The sequence below is a fragment of the Carassius auratus genome, unplaced genomic scaffold, assembly GCF_003368295.1.
Source record: "Carassius auratus strain Wakin unplaced genomic scaffold, ASM336829v1 scaf_tig00018938, whole genome shotgun sequence".
Classification (NCBI taxonomy): Eukaryota; Metazoa; Chordata; class Actinopteri; order Cypriniformes; family Cyprinidae; genus Carassius; species Carassius auratus.
Genome location: NW_020524914.1, coordinates 49,967 through 68,309, shown reverse-complemented (window position 1 = coordinate 68,309; position 18,343 = coordinate 49,967). Strand labels below are relative to the sequence as shown.

Here is an 18,343-nt window from a genome sequence, read left to right as displayed (position 1 = left end):
GCTTCTCTCTCTAGAACTCATCTCATGTTTTGTTCAGAGATACAAGAAGAACAAAGGTGTTCATGACATGATTAATACAACTGAACAGAAACACATGAAAGATACAGTTTATGAATAAAGGCTCATGAGAAGATCTAAATATCAGCAGAAAGAGTCAGTGTAATCACTGCAGATACTCTTGAGTGACCATAATGCTCTTTGTTTCTATTCTAGATCAGCAGCGTAACATTAACCAGAGATCAGTCCCAAATCAATCTGCAGAATCTCAACTTACCCATAATTACTTATGTCATTTCAAATGTATATGACTTATAAATATAAAATATAATATTAAAATATATATTATATTACATCATATAACAAATAATGAAATTCAGTTGGGTTCAGTTTGGACTCCAATATTTTTCAAAATATATTTTTGAACCATCCCTTTAAGCTTCATATATATATATATATATTTTTTTTACCTTCAGGACTGTTTTACTTTTCATCTTTCATCTTCAAATGTATGTTTGTTGTCCAGCAGATGCTGATCATGATTATGACTACATGACTGAAGTAAAAAAGAGGCACAAAGGTTGAGTTTTAAACCTTCTTAACACATACCATTCACTATCAGTAAATATCATTCATTAATGTTGACATGTTTGTTTTAGATGATCCAGAGTCATATTCGGAGGTCACATATACAGAGGTCTCATGGTCATATGTGGATAAAGGTAAAAAAAAAAAAATAATTCCAACTCTTCCCTACACCTGGACAATAGAGTCTTCAGTCAAAATCAATGTTTTTATTTTGTGTTTTTTGCAGATGATTCCATGGCAGAGTCAAATGATGGGACATACTCAGAAGTCATAACAAAAATAGAAATGCATATACAAAGGTGTGCAAAATTATGAACATTTTAATTTTGGAGGGTGTACTGTCTCTTTTAGTATTAAACATCATGCACCATTTTTGCTACAGATCAGAATGTCTCCTAAAGTCAAGTGGCTCATTGAGGAAATACATAAATCTTATATTTTATCATTATTTTATTACTGATGATTTGTATTCTTCAGATGCTAATGCTGGAGTTGGTGATGCAATTTATGCTCAACCTATGAGGAAGAAGGGTAACCAAAAAATTAAATGAAACAATAATTATGTTACAATGGTACAATAGTTTTATAATAACTGCCAGCAAACTCACAATTTGCACTTGTTGTCGCTTTAACGAACCGGGTTTGTAGTCTTCTGTTCGATCACCACCAGAATTTGCCTGTGCTTTACATTGACTCTTGCACCACACAGACTGTCACAGATCACCCTGGACTACAGCTCCCAGAATGCATCTCACTGATGTACATCTGAGGCCAATTCACATGCTGTACAAAAGGCTCACTCTCTTGCTCATCTGGGCCGAGTGTTGTTAGCGTTTAGCGCTTGAGAGCATTAGCTACTCTGCAGGGCCGTTTACCTTTCTGAGTTTCATTCTGTTTCTTAGCTTTAGTTCTATCGTTCTAGATCCTGACTTAGTTCTTAGTTCCTAGTCTTAGTTCTACTATTCTAGTTATCTCTTGTCTGAGCTTTAGTTTAATCATTCTAGTTTCGTCCCGTGCCTCGACCTTCTGTCTGTATTAGTTTTACCTCTCTAGTCTTGCCCCTATTAGAGATTGTCTTCCCCTTGATTGATCATCGCCTGTATACGGATGACCCCAATGGACCACCCAATTGGATATTGTTCACAGATCGCAGATCCACGCTTGCCTATGCATCACTCTTCATCTTGTATCCTCTGTTCCTGTTTTCCAGTGTCTGATCTTAGCTTGTATTACCATGTGGTCTAATAAAGCGTTGCATTTGGATCTGCACGTTTCCTGTTCTGTTGGCCCTGTAACATTCGGAGATTGTGGAATATATTGGTTATTTTAAATTATAAATCTGCTTTAAGTGATTCAATTATTTTTGAAGTTCATTATGATCTCAAAACTGTAGATCATTGTCGGAAAGAGCTCAAATCAAAGATCTGAAGTATTCACATCATAATACATCATCTTGTATCTGTTTTATCTGTTAAAGGTCTCTGAGTGCAGTGAAGACAACAGACGGCTAAAAGAGATTCACAGCAGCAGACACAGTGACGCTTGCATTGCTTCAGAAATGAATCTGAGTGAACTGCTTACACGCATGCTTGATTCAGTTACTTTAGAGATACATATACACTGTATTATCTGTACGCATGAGAGCAAACAAATCTATCAATAATATATAGTAAAACACTTTTACCAGTGAGCACTGTTGTTTAACACAACTCAGAACTTAAAGTTATCACAGCAATTAAATTGTTCAAAATAAAGAATAAATAGTATAAAATGATAAAGTGTAACTAGCACTTTGTTGATAGTTACAAATTAATGCTTGTGTTTTGCCATTAAGACGGAAGAAGTTATATATATATATATATCCACATACTGCTTTTTACATTCATGTATTTTTGTTTATATTTTTTTTGCAGTTATGAAGTGTGAGTTTTATATTTAATAAATAAAAATAACAAAATCAAAAACAGTATGTTTTCTTTGCATGAGTTTAGCAACAAGTCAGCTTATTTGATTTGACTTTGCTTTTTTAATTAATTATTTTATTCATTTATTTTATTTTATTTTATTATTCATATTTATTTTTTAGGATTCGGGTTGATTATGCAGTTATTGTTATGCACAAAATGAACCACCATATGGTGGGCAGTTCATCATTATTAGTTAGAGTAATGTCTGTTTCCTGAGCTGGAGGACATGTTTGTGTCTTTAGCATCCTTCAGCAGATATGAGCCACGCAGATCAGATCCTGATGAGGAAACCATGAAGTAACACTTATGTGAGGTTACCTCGTGGAGTCAGTCACAGTCCAGCATTATGATTCCTGAAGAGACACCTGACTTATATCTTCATGACAAAATGGTAAATGGACTGCATTTATATAGCGCTTTCAACAGACCACATGGCCATCCAAAGCACTTTACAAGTTGCCTCACATTCACCCACACACACCGACTGCGGTGTCTGCAATTCAAGGCTCCATTCAGCTCGTCGGGAGCAGCTGGGGTTAGGTGTCTTGCTCAAGGACACCTCGACACTTGGTCAGGTGGAGCCGGGGATTGAACCACCAACCTTCCGGTTTGTAGACAGCCAACATGAACCACTGAGCCACTGCCGCCCCGAAGTAGAGATGATCAGCATCTTCCTACAAAAAAGAGCTAGAAGCTATAAAATTATTTTTAAAACAGACTTTGAGATTCAAATTCTTAAATTAAGATGCATGATATACAAACCAAAGCACACCAGAGGAATACGATCAGCTCTGGTCTGTTTTAAAGTGATGATATTCACCACATAGAAAAATCACACAAGCTACAGAAATTAATTATTGATATTATTCAAGCATATACAAGCATAAAAAAGTGTAAAAGTTTAGAGGAGTTCAAACTTAAACACAAGAAAACAAACATAGAAATATAATAGAAAAAGTATTTTTAAATGAAAGGACAGAAGATAAATGAGATGATTCCTTTATAGTGTATGCAAGCAATATATAAACATACTGTATATAATAATAATTATTAGGAATATATAATAATTAATTCTAGGAATAATCACTGCAATTATGTCTCCATCCTTCCACAATACAGGAAGTTTCTGAGGTTCGCTTTCGGGGCGAAACATACCTATATCGAGTTCTTCCATTCGGCCTTGCACTCTCACCCTGCAATCGAAATTATATCAACGATTGGTTGATTCTAGCTCAATCAGAGCACATAGCGGTTCGACATCGAGATGTCGTTCTCCCTCACACGGGGGAGTGGGGTTTGAGACTAAACGCCAGAAAAGTGTACTTTCTCCAGTTTAGAGAACCACCTATCTAGGCATAGTGTGGGATTCGACCACGATGCAGGCACGTCTTTCCCCTGCTCATATCGAGTCGATCCTCACGTCAGTCAAGAGAGTCAAAGAAGGCCAGTCACTCACTGTTTAAGTAATTTCAGAGATTGTTGGGTCTGATGGCAGCCGAGTCCATCATGATACCTCTTGGCCTGCTGTACATGAGACCCCTACAGTGGTGGCTCAAGACCAAGGGATTTTCCCCGAGGGGCAATCAACTTTGAACTATCAAGGTCACGCTGCAATGCCTCCGTGCCTTAGACATGTGGAAGAAACTTTGGTTCTTGAATCAGGGTCCGGTGCTGGGAGCTCCTTATCGCCGTGTAACACTAGTGACTGAAGCGTCCCTCACTGGTTGGGGTGCGGTCATGAGTGACCACCCTGCTCGTGGTCTGTGGAGCGGTCGCCATCTGACATGGCATATCAATTGTCTAGAGATGCTAGCCATCTATCAAACACTAAAATACCTCCTCCCAGACCTGAGGGGTCACCATGTGTTGGTGCACATCGACAACACATCGGTGGTCTCTTATATCAACCACCACAGAGGTCTGCATTTGGGCCCCTTGTACAAGCTGGCACATCAGATCCTTGTGGTAAACTTCTCTCATTCAGAGCAGTGTATATTTATGAGAAGTTAAATGTGGGAGCAGACATACTGTTGAGGTAGGGGTCGAAGGCCGGGGAATGGAAGCTTCAGCCCGAGGTGGTGAAGCAGATATGGAGAATTTTTGGCAAAGCTCAGGTGGACCTCTTTGCGACTCGAGAAACATCGCCACGTTAAAAAGTTAACAGCTTAAGTCATTTGTGGATTAATGCTTATTGGAGACATGAACCGTTTCAAATGATTCAGTTCGATTTGGTGAACTGGTTCAAGAAGAACCAGTTAAATCGAATAATTCAATCATGAACCAGACATCACTAAACTGCAGTTTTGTGAACATGCTCACAACAGAATAAAGTAATTTTTGTTATTTTTGCACCAAAATGTATTTACGATGTTTCTTCAAATTCTAACTGACCCTCTGATGTCACATGGACTACTTTGAAGATGTTTTTCTTACCTTTCAGGACATGGACAGTAGACCGTAAATACGTTTTCAATGGAGGAACAGAAAGCTCTCGGACTAAATCTAAAATATCTTCAACTGTGTTCCGAAGATGAACGGAGGTCTTATGGGTTTGGAACAACATGATGGTGAGTTATTAATGACATAATTTACATTTTTGGGTGAACTAACCCTTTAACTTACATTGGAAAGATTTTCATGACCTCTCGCGATCTTGGAAAAAAAGTATTTTGATTTATTTCCACAAGATGATGCACGATGGGACACACTAAGCCTTGACTACTGCTCTGGAGTGTGGATTTAGTGTGGATTAAGAGCACCGCTTATTTATTGATACGATGCTTTCTAATCAAGTATAGTCAATGTGAACCTAGCCAGTGTAGGAAGAAAGATGCCTATGCGGCAGTGGTGGACAGACCCCAGATGAGAAATCCGTCGACTTAACCAGCCACACCAAAGCTAACAGGAGGAGAGCATTAAGAGACAGGGCAAGTGGAATTGAGTTCAAAATTAAAATATAAGCCTACAGTTATTTAATTAAAAGTTAGGATATATTTGTGTATAGATCTGGTGATCAAAGTGTTATTATGATTTCTGGTCCTGCCCACTCCCGCTGACAAATTTTCCTGTCCCAATCCTATTATTAATAGTGATTTTGGGGATTCCCCAGTGATCACAGTTAAAGTGAGTTCTGCAGATGTTTCTGTCAGTGGAGTGGTTTGTAGACATAAGTTGTAGTGGAAGCCACAGCATTTTGTTCGTTGTTTTTGTGTAGTGTGCCTCATTTTTCTCACGCCATGGGTATAAAAAAATAAATAAATAAAAAAAAAAACAGCAATACGTCTCACATTTTGGCACTGGCTTCTTTAGCTCATCACTGAGGACACATTTGTGCATTGCTCACTTTAGAAGCATTTTTTTTTTTTTTAAGAAAATGACAGAAGTGTTAAGAGGCCTAAATAATTGGTTGTGGTTTGACGTCTACTCTATTTCTGCTCTATAGTTTTAACCAGAGTGGGGAAGATAGTTATTCTTGTTCTGCATCGTTAGTTTCATAAACCTCAAAATACTATCACAAAAGCAAAAGAGTCACAGCAACATGCATGTTATTTTCATTTACATATTTAAGAGTCTCTGTTTTCTTATAATTTATCTGACAGTAAAGCAAAACTGAAGGCAAACTTCTAGTGAGAGGCTTCTGATAGTTCCTGTTCTCTATATTGATAGTTAAATAAGCACATTACCTGAGGCGATCACCTTTTAATGGCTTTTAGTGTCCCTGCTCCAGTCTGTGAAGTTGTGGCAAGTGTTTATGACTAAACTTCTATGAAGTGAATTATGTTATATCCTTTGTAAGAAGCAATGAGGATGCATTCGAACATCAAGATCCTTTATTTAACCAAATTAAATAGCAGAGTGGTACAGCACACGCAGTAGCAGGTGAAGATGCTTCGGACTCTCTCCTTCTTCTCTATTCAACTAAACGTATATCATGAACCTCTATTTCCACCTACTGGCCAATATGCACAAAAGAACACAACATATTCCCCCATCACTTAAAGCAACCTACTTACCCCTATATTTACGAACAACAACACAAAAAAAAGAACACAACCACAAGTTACTAAAGCATTCACTTGTTATATAACACTTACTTGTAACCAGATCAAAGAACAAAATTAAGCTTTACAAGTTTTTTTTTTTTTTTTTTTTTTTTAGACGTAGCATTCATTTAAAATTAATCGTAACTGACGTAATGAATTACTCATCCGTGATAATCACGCAATGCAAGGTGACTAAGTGACATAGTCTTCCAGCCAACGAGGAGGTCGTCTCAACCGGGAAGACACCCTTTGAAGAGCTTCAGGAGTTTGGATCTCCGGAGGAGGAGACGAAGAAAGATGCTGAAATGACAAGTCCATAGCCCCTGTGTCAATTGCCTCCGAAACAGGTGCAATAGAACGAGCCAGGTGAGAAGCATGCCAGTTCTTCCCGTCAGATAACAGTACACGCACCCAATTTTATGCACAATTTGACGAGGGTTGGTAAACTTTGGATGTGCTTTCGGAACATGAGTCGGAATACGCACACGCACCCAATCCCCCACTTTAAAATCCGGGGTGCGAGCTGCACGTCTGGAGTCAGTGTATGCTTTAATTTTCTTTTGCTTCAAAGAAACTCGCTGAAGAAGCGCTGGAGCATCCTGACGTGTGGTGGGAGGAGGAAGAATATTGAGACGCGTTCGCATCTTTCTGCCATGAAGCAGCTCAAACGGGGAAAGTCCAGTAGCAGAATGGGGAGTCGCACGATACCCTTGGAGAAATTCCCTGACTGTAGATTTCCACGGCTTCGCTTCCAGAACAGCAGACTGAATACAGCTTTTCAACACACGATGGAAACGTTCTACAGCTCCATTTGCAGCAGGGTGGTACAACGAAGTACGTATGTGTTGAATGTCTCTCTTTTCCAGAAATTTTGAAAACTCTACTGATGTGAATTGAGCCCCGTTATCAGACACGACCGTACGTGGATTTCCGTATCTGCTAAACACAGATGACAAGAAGGTGATCACACTTTGAGTAGTGATGGAAGCAGTGAAAGCGACTTCAGGCCATTTACTGTGATAGTCGATCAATGTCAGCGCATAACGGTTTCGAATGGGCCCACCACATCAATAGCTACCTTTTCCCACGGTACAGATGGAAAAGGCACTGGCTACAGTGGCGCAGCGAAGGTGTTAGCAGTTTTGTCAGAAGACAGACACATTTGACAGGTTTGGATGTGCTCTTTAACCAAACCATCAATGCCAGGCCACCAGTACAGTTCGTGAAGCCGCTGTTTTGTGCACACAATTCCCTGATGACCTTTGTGAGCTAACTTCACCAATGTGTGCCGTAGCACAACAGGTACAACAAGACGTGACCCTCTGAACACATAATCTTGCTGCACACTCAGTTCGTTACGTAGTTGAAAGTAGGGACGTAGAATAATATCCACAGAAGTTGAAGAAGAAGGCCAACCACGAGCTATTTGTGCGCGTAATGCATTCAGTTCAGAGCATGACGCGGAGGCAGACGCAAACTCAGCTGGCGACAAAGCTGACATCGCAGGAGACAGAAACACTACAAACTCAGGTTCAGGTTCCAAACAGTATTCTTCCGAAACAGGCAACGACAGGCGAGAAAGACAGTCGGCTGTTTTATTCAGAGCCCCAGGCCTGTAAATCATGTCATAATTGAAGCACAGTAACCGCGCTGCCCAGCGCGCAATGCACATCCCGGCGCGATCAGTTCCTTTGGATGAGAGAAGCACAGTTAGGGCTTGGTGGTCCGTGCGCAGGAAGAATTTGCGGCCTCACAAGTACGATCGCCACTTTTCAACGGCCCAGACACAAGCAAGCGCTTCCTTTTCAATGGTCGAGTACTTGCGTTCAGCCGCTGACAAGGTCCGCGATGGAAAAAGCGACAATGCGTTCCGTTTTATCCTCGTGAACTTGAGCAAGAACAGCACCCAGACCGTAGTTAGAGGCATCTGTAGATACCACTGTAGGCAAATTTGGATCGAATAATGAAAGTGCAGGGCTACGGATGAGCAATTCTTTTACAGCATTAAAGCATTGCTGTGCGTCTTCATACCAGGCAAAATCTGAACCCTTTCTGATACAAGCACGCAGAGGTTCAACTACCGTGGCAAAATTAGGAATAAACTTGTTGTACCACGACAGTAGCCCAATGAACGACCGAAGTTGGGTCACATCTTCCGGAGCAGGTGCATGAAGAATAGCGGAAAGATGATCCTCATCCGGTTGAATTCCTTGCGCGTTCACTGTATGTCCCAGGAAGCGCAGACTGGTTTTGTTGAACTGGCAATTTGAATGATTCAACTTCAGCCCAGCATCCTGTAAACGCTGAACGACAGCTTTGAGCGTGTGATCATGTTCTTTTTGTGTACGTCCCCAAAGAATAATATCATCCAGGTAATTGGCCACATTCTGAAGTCCTCGTAAAACTGTTGCCAACATTTTCTGAAAAGCGGAGGGTGCTGAAGCAAGGCCAAACGGGACCCGACAAAATCTGAAAAGTCCTTCGTGAATAATGAAGGCAGTCAGATCGCGGCTCTCCTCATGTAACGGTAACTGAAAGTAAGCACTCTCCAAATCGATAGTGGAAAATACAGTCGCGTCTCTTAACACAGACAACATTTATTCTATGTGTGGTAGAGGGTAGCTATCCGTAACTACAGCCTTGTTGGGCTCTCGCAGGTCCACGCACATACGAATAGCACCCGACTTTTTCTGTATTACTACTATCGGGGAGACCCACGGCGAAGCATCCACTCTCTCAATTACGCCCAACTCAAGAAGGCGATGAATTTCTTCACTGACTGTATCTCTAACAGACAAAGGTAAGCGGCGGAGTTTCTGGCGCACAGGAGTCACAGCAGACAAAATTTTTACCTTGTGCACAAAACCTTTTGCGCATCCCAAAGCAGGTGAAGATATCGAAGCAGACAATCGCAAGACCGGAGCTGACGTGCGCTCTGGCAAAATTGAATTGCCTTTGAAACGAAGATGTAGCCCATTGATCAGATCCATTCCAAGCAGAGCTGTGCCAGATTCAACCACGAAGAACGATGTAATGGTAATGTCGTCCTTAGAGACAGTCACAGGTAAGCATCCAAGTACAGGAATCGGAGCACGAGAATATGTCACCAGTCTTACAGAAGGAGGCTGCAAAGCGTCTTTCCTGAAGTGTGTATCATACACAATTTTCGGCAAAAATCGAAACAGATGATCCAGAATCCACGGTCAGCTCGATAGGCACAGACGTAGTTGCGGTCGCTATGACAGCCGTGCACTGAATTTTATCAGTTAACGAGTCATGCATATAAAGGATCTGAATCTCAGGTAAGTCAATTTCACGCACTGAGCGAGCTTGTCCCGAGCGACAGACTCGTGAATAATGTCCCATTTTTTGACAGTTATTACACTGTGCCGATGCATCAGGACAACTACGGTCATTCGCGAGGTGTTTCCTAGATCCACACCGATAACATTCACGGGACGACGAAACAGGTGCCGTAAATTATGGCTTTGAAGAACGCACTGTAGACGCTGGCTTTGAAGGTGGTCTCCGACGGTGACGTGCAGCTGCAGGTGGAGACTTTGCATTTATCACTTGCACAGGAACTGAGCGATTACTCGATAATAATTTGGCTTGTTCACCCGCAGCTTCTGTTTGAGTTGCAATAGTAATGGCCTTTTCAAGAGTCAATTCAGATTCCAAAAGCAATCTCTCACGAATGCGATGACTGGACACATTCTCCACCAGCTGATCACGCAACATGTCATCCAAAGTAGCTGCAAAGTCACAAGTAGCCGCTAAGTCCCTTAGAGCAGCTACGTACTGAAGTATGGTTTCTCCTGGTACCTGAATACGTTTCCTGAAAGCATGACGCTCAGCCACTATGTTCCGTCCCGGCCATGCATCTCCAGAAGCACCAACAACGAACAAATAGTTCTGGAACATCCGCAGCCACGTGTCAAACGGAATAGTTGGTTCTCCGGGACATGGTAAAAATGGCGTGGGAAAAGTAGAAACAGCTGCCATCCTCAAGTAAAAAAAATACCTCGTCGCCAATTGTTATATCCTTTGTAAGAAGCAATGAGGAGGCATTCGAACATCAAGATCCTTTATTTAACCAAATTAAATAGCAGAGTGGTACAGCACACGCAGTAGCAGGTGGAGATGCTTCGGACTCTCTCCTTCTTCTCTATTCAACTAAACGTATATCATGAACCTCTATTTCCACCTACTGGCCAATATGCACAAAAGAACACAACATATTACTTTGTAACTGTATCTGGTAAAGTTATGCTGTTTGGATTGGGGAACATAAAACCGGTCAGGCTCCTAATAACAACAGTTTAAATCAGTTACCGTACCAAAAGAGAAGTGAAATATCTTAAACTTAATCTATTGGTTTAGTTTCTTCATATTTTTCTATATCATCAATCACACTGGGTTTTGATTCTGGGTTATTGTTGCTGCAAAGTCTACATAGGCCCTATGTGAAATATGGTGTTTTATGCAAAAATAATTTAATGAACACAAAGTGGTTGCAGATTTTTGTCTGATCGTATTACAGAAATTGTGTTTTCATAAGCTACAAATAGAAGGGAAATATGCAGATATTACCAGAATTTAATACCAGATACATTGGATTATTGTTGATTATCTCAATCATTGTGTAAAAGTAGATTAGTTGTCATTAACCGGGCCGCTGCTATTGTTGACGTGAGGATAACTCAAATAAGAGCAGAACTTACATGAACAGACCTACATTATTCACTTCATGGTTTTACTTCATTCACTGGTCTGTCTGTAATGTGTGCAGCTCTGACTGTGAACAACAAAATAATGCAGTGTGAGAACAATTACTGGTCTTTTCAAGTACAAAAACAGCTTTAACAACTTGCACTGAAAGAGCAGGTAAATATCTTACAATCAATCTCTTTTTCTTCCTGTTTTGTGTCTCTGTGTAGAGTTGTGTCTCCTCCCTCATCTCTTCTTGAACTGTGAAATGCAGGAAGTGTCTGATTTAGCGACGCATCACTGTTAAAACAGTCTGTTAATGTGTCAGTATGGGCTCCAGTGCACTGCCTCTTATGATCTGTGAGTATTTCACTATATTCTACTCTATCTTCAGTTTTTCAGTTATTAACAGTGTTCAGCTGAAGATAAATGAATGATTGTGTGTAGGAGGCTCTATGAATTCTTTATCGTTCAGATTAATGTGATGATGTGTTGCGTGTGGATCAGATACAGAGTTGAGCTGCTTGTGAAAGATGGAGGCTCTGCGACGTGCTCTTGCTGTTTACAATGTGATACTCTTTCTTCTTATTTTCAGCAGTTCAGTTCAGTCAGATGTGTTTGTGGTAATCTGAGTTTGGTGTTGTATGGTATTGTACCTTTAAATAGTTTCTCTGTTAGAGATTTGAGAAGAGCGGTGAAACCGATCACTTTTCATTCTTTTCTGTCCCTATTATTGAAAATGAATTATCCCTATAGCAGTCCAAAAATTATTTAATTTAATAGCATTAAACACAATATATCAAACAAGTCACAGCTGCCAAAAAAAGAAGAAAAAGGTGTTTAAGGTGTTTTTTTTTTTTTTTTGACTCTCAAAGTCATGATTCCCTGCAGTCATTTAGCCTCCTTGTTAGTGCGTCTGACTTGTTTTGTGTTTAATGTGTTTCAGATTGAAAATTGATTGCATCCTAAATTCTGTGATTCATAGTTCATTCTTTTCCTGTTCACACCTAAGACAGAGAAACAACACATGATCAACTGTTTCATTTACTTGACGTTTCACATAATCCAGTGTTTTCCTATTATACGAAGTGTAGAGGTGACGTGATGAATTAAGTTTTAGGAGATAAACCTAATAATATGAGTTAATTGAACTTAACCTACATACTTTACATTCGCAGATCGCAGACTTATAAGTGCATTACAGCCACCTATCTCTCAAGTGGACTATTGATACTCCTAATTGAGATTGTAGATGGAGTGTCAATGGTTCATTTGAGAGATAGGTGGCAGTAATGCAGTTATAAGTCTGCGACAGTTCGGACATTGTGCTGAACCAGAGGTAAATATTATATAAATACTGTTCAGTTTCTTGCACAGAGTTAAAAATCTTTGTTTGTGTTCTACTGAAGAAACAAAGTCATCTACATCTTGGATGTCCTGGGGGTAAGCAGATAGACATCAGATTTTCATTTTTGGGTGAACTATCCCTTTAATTAATTTAAACTTACTCTTCCAAACAACAGCCATGTCTATTAATCATGGTCATTAAATTATTGCACTCATCATATTAGTGCCACCATCGTCTCTCCTCCGCTGGAATCACGGCTCCTGTATCAGTAAAACTAACTTATACTAACTTACACTCTTCACAAACAACATCGAAAGAAAAAGAAATAGGAAGAGATTAATGAAATGTCATTAGAGCACGCTGGTTCAAGTGTGGTTTGTCCGCTGCTAACGTTGGCTAACGGATGAGAAATGTCCTGACGTTTAGACAATCAACAATTTTCACCGATCACAAACAGTCTCTCGAGCAAAAGAAAGAGAGACAAAAGGTAAATAACAGAAAAGAGTGTCCATACACTCTCAGAAAGAAAGGTACAAAACTGTGTGTACCTTATTAAAAGCATCCTCGAGATACTGTCAAAGGACTTAGATTATTCTGGTGTCTGTGTGCATGCATAAATAAATACCTTGGCTAACAAATACACAATTTTATTCAGAAATGTGCTTTTAAAAAGATTTAATTACATTAATATTTTGCTTCATAAAAGTGCACTGTAAAACAATCATGGGTCTTGTAAATTTCATAAATAATAAAAAAATAATATATGGATTTCATTAAATAAATTGTGATTCAGTGTTGTATAGAGAATAATGAGGACTTTTTACTAATAAAACCAAGAGATGTGTTTTCCTCATGTTTTAAGCAGTTTTGGTGATTGAATTGGGGAACTGATTAAACTAAAATAATTAAGGAAAGAAGGCTGCCTATTTATTTTAAGTGAATTAGCTCAATTTTGCAGTTTTATTTTAGAGGTGATTGTTAGTTCCCAGCATGCTTTGCATACGGCTGGATATGGAGAGTACATTTTGAAATTAAATGCTATGTTATGTTTTTGAGTGAAGGGAAGCATCTATTAATGTTTAATGTTCAGTTATGTTATGTTAAACATTTGTAAAAGTTTATTTTACATTGATTATTTTTTTTCCTGTAAAAAAACAAAACAAACAGCAATATGCAGCACTTGCTTCTTTCAGCTCACCGCTGAAGACACATTGTTATTTGTGCATTTCTAACTTTAGAAACTGTGTGTAGAGAGAAAATGACAGAAGTGTTAAGAGGCCTAATAAAGGTTGAGCTGATGATTGTGGTTTCACATCTGCTCTATTTCTACTCTATAGTTTTAACCAGAGCAGGGAAGATAGTTATTCTTATTCTGCATCTATAGTTTCATAAACCTTAAAATACTATCACAAGAGCAAAAGATCCCCAGCAAAATGGATTAATTAAAGCAATGTCAAAGCATTCACCTTTTCAAACGTCTTTACAAACAAAAGGTCTGGTCCCATTACGATGATAATGAGGTTTGATTGTATTAATGTGTGGAGTGTTGGATTAGTTGTTATATCCATGTGTATTTAACTTGTGCTATTCCATCTACCATTGTTGGTATTTGATAATCATTGTTACCTGAGGTAATATCTCTATATTATGAATACGTATAGTATATGTATGTGTGGTTTTGCACATATGCAACTATAATACTGTTTCTTAATGAGGTATTATTATTACTATTATTTATTATATATATATTTTTCTTTCTTTTTTTTTCTTTGAGATAATTGTGAAGTGATTTCAGTCTAGGTATATATTATGATAACTATATTCTGTTTGTAACGGAGGCCAGCGAGTAGTTGATGTGCAGGTAAACCTCTCTCCCCTGATCTCAAGAGACGCACTAGCGACTGACGCTAGGAGCTGCAGTCATCAAGCCTCATTGTTAGTCTGTCTGACTTGTTTTGTGTTTAATATGTATCCTAAGTTCTGTGATTCTAAGTTCATTCCTTTCCTGTTCACACCTAGGACAGAGTAACAACACATGATCAACTGTTTCCTTTACTTGACATGTTTCACATAATCCAGTGCTGGGTTTTCCTATTATATGAAGTGTAGAATTAAGTTTTAGGAGATAAACTTAATTTATCTTAACCTTGATATTTTACATTCATAAAAACAAATATGTCTTAGTTGAGCTCTTCATGAAAAATCTTTATATTTATCATGTTTTGAACGAAAAAAAAAATATTACTTGAAAAATAAAACAAATAATGGTAAATTGAATCGAAAGACAAATTATTACTGCTTGAAAATATTTTTTCAGTGCACTAATGTGTGACACTCTTGGCATCCATTATCAAAACATATTTATTGATTTATAACTTTATTTTGTATAATGTTTTGAATTTTGAAAGTTTATATGAGTAACACTTCAAATGATCTCGGACCTGCAAAGGACCTAGAAATGAAACTTACTTCTACACACACACACACACACACACACACACACACACAAATACACTTTCCTTGTGTTGATATATGCCCACAGTACAGTAGAAGTGAGTATAAGTGTTTCTTAATGAATCTTTGCAAATCACCTTTCCTAATATATGCTAGTTAGCAAGTTTCAGACTGAAGTTTACAGTCTGCTTGTCACCCCACAGAAGAGAGGGGCGGGGTCAGCAGAGCTCATTAGCATTTAAAGCAACATGGACTTGAACAGAGTGCTGAAAACTGCTGATATTGACAGGGTAGAAAGGGTGTTTTTTACACTACCATTGAGAAATTTTAACCAAAGAATGTAATAGACTTCTCATTAAGAGCCTGAAGAATCATATCAACTTGTGGAAAATGGGCATCTGATGATCCCTTTAAGTTACAGACACAAATGAGGATAAATGAAACAACAGGAGGAATTAATTAACTAATCAGAACACAGACAAAACCAGGTCACAGAGAAGAAAGTAAAATACAATTGAGAACTGACTGACATGTTTATATACATATATATTTTTTTGCCGTGAATCTGCTCTGAAAGATTAGGTTAAGAAATTGAGGAGCTTGGGCCCCAGAAGTCTAGGATCGGCTCTAACACAGCACTGAGATTGAGTTTACCAGCACTGATATTTTACCAGAATCAGTATTTAACTGAATATCATTGATTATCTTCATGAGCGCTGTCTCTGAGCTGTGATGCGGTCAGAAACCAGACTGAAAATTGCTCAGGTATCATTTCTAAAGAAAACTCAAAACAAGCAGAAACGCTTAGAGACAGAGCTTTACTGTCTGACGTCACATTGGTTGATGAGAATATGCTCATGTGTTGTATGTTGTGAATCTCAGAGGTTGAAAGTGCTTCTCTGGGCAGCAGTGAATCATCAGTGAATCGACTCTCGTATCGGTTCATGAGTCCTGTGACGTCATTGTGTGTGTTGATGTTAAATGATGGAGAATCTCCAGCATCAGTTCTCATGATGAGCTTCAAAACACAGAAAAACACTTTCAGTTCAAACTCTAGACATGTTTCAGTGATCTGCATTGTGTTGAATGAATGGAAATGCTTCATATCTGTGTTTCTTCTGTTTTTAGTGCTGATGTCCTTCATCCACGCTGGACTCACTCAAGGTACTGTGCTGTACTGCACTACATCTGATTTACTAAACTAATGTGAATTGTGTTTTAGTACTTTATTTGTCTACATGGATCATATGATGGTCCCACATTTGTCTCTTTGCTGATGATTTGTCTATTTTTTGCTGTCATTCATCTTCTTCAAGAATCATTTGTCTGTGTAGTTCCTCATGTTGCTAAAACACTAAAAAATAAAAATAGAAGGTTAAAATGTTAATTAATCACTGTGTGTAATTGAAGATAATGTTCAGTTCAGGGTCATTTTAGATGCTAAATGATGGGTGGATAAACAAACAAATAAATAAATACAGTTCCTCTTTGTCACAGTCTCAAGGTTCCAACACAAGGTTTTGTTGTTGTTGTTGTTGTTGTTGTTTGCTGTTGTTGTTGTTTTAAGGCTATGTAACAGTGTACACTTTAAAGCAAACAACAACAACAGACAACAGCAAACGAAACAAAACCACATAAAAGTCCATGAGGAAAACTTGCTCCAATCCAGTTAAAACTACAAAACATTCTCAATGTAGAGCACAAGTGATCTGAAACTAAAAAATAAAAACCTACAATGGCGAACAAAGAGATGCAGTGACGTCATTACACATCCACAAGAGTAATATTGTAACACAATTGCAAAAAGGGTACTTTAGTACAATTAAAATAAATACATACAAACTTTGACAGATTCATTTTGTTTTTCTTATTATAAAAATGATTTTGAATACTGTCTCAACATAAAGCTAAATGAGTCATCAAGTGATCATTGCAGTCATCTAGTGGCTATAGTTGAAATCTCATGTTATTTTATTTAATGGCAGCAATCTACCACTAAACCACAGACTCATTGTCTCATGTTATCTCCATGAATGAAAGATAGAATGTACATCAAAAGATAAACAGATATTTTCTGTCACATTTTCTAGTTGGACTTGTCTTGTTAGACTAACCAGGGCTGAGTTTCCCAAAAGCTTCGTAAGCCTAAGAAGTTCGTAAAATTGATCGTACGACTGATCTTAATATTACGGTCTGTTTCCTAAAAGTATCGTAACTTAAGTAGCACTTGAAAATCATCGTAGATCTACGAGTGCTCTGGAGTAATCGTAAAGCCCTAAGTGCATCGTAAAAAGACAGATTTACGCAGACAGCTGCAGATTAAACCTTTAATTTGATTCAAGTGCAATGTGATTATAATATAAGGATTTAATTGTGCCTTATTGTACACTTTATGACTTGTTTTCTTTATTTTTGAATTAAATATATAAATTAAATAATTAAAAAGGTCAGACAAAAATTGAAATACACATTTAAATTAAATGACTGAAAAAAAATGAATAAAAGATAAAACATGTCAATGACTTGCTGAAGTACACAAAAACCAGCTGTGTATTGGACCCGGAAATAACGTCTCGCTCTCTCTCTCTTTCTATACTGTATATAAATAAATACATTTAAATAAATGTATGCATTTAGTAGACACTTTTATACAAAGCGACTTACAGTGCATTCAGACTAACATTTTTTTACCGAACATAATATATAAATATATCAAGTATATCAAGTATATTATACATTATTATGTACAGGACCGCTGCTGGCCAAATGGGTGTCCTAAGCAAGATTGTATTGTTGTGCCACCCTTCCACAAATATGAGGATAAAAAAAGACACCTATAGGGTTGAAAATATGCGTTGGTGATGAAACAATTTCGACATTAAAACTCATTATTAACATCAACCAAAAAAAAAAAGTGGTAAACGGGCCTCATTTTTACAATTTATTTTAAAGGTCCCGTTTTACGCGCTTTTTTGAAGCTTTGATTGTGTTTACAGTGTGCAATATAACGTGTTCATGTTTCGCGTGTAAAAAAACACAGTATTTTTCACACAATTCACCTATCTGTATACTGCTGTTTTCACTGTCACAAAAACGGGCTGATGACTTCCTTGTTCTATGAAGCCTCTCCTTCAGAAATACGTAACGGGTTCTGATTGGGCCAGCGGTTCCTGTGTTGTGATTTAGCAGCTGAGAGCAGGCTGCCCTCCTGGAAACGTGATTGGGCTAGAACACAC

General features: G+C 38.3%; 1 long non-coding RNA gene across 1 annotated transcript; it reads left to right on the top strand.

Moving 5' to 3' along the window:
- The first annotated feature begins 521 nt into the window (after positions 1–521).
- LOC113076120 (uncharacterized) lies at positions 522–875 on the top strand. The gene is made up of 3 exons (XR_003281113.1): positions 522–577; positions 657–719; positions 812–875. It is a non-coding gene; the product is annotated as an uncharacterized LOC113076120 (long non-coding RNA).
- The last annotated feature ends 17,468 nt before the right edge of the window (positions 876–18,343 follow it).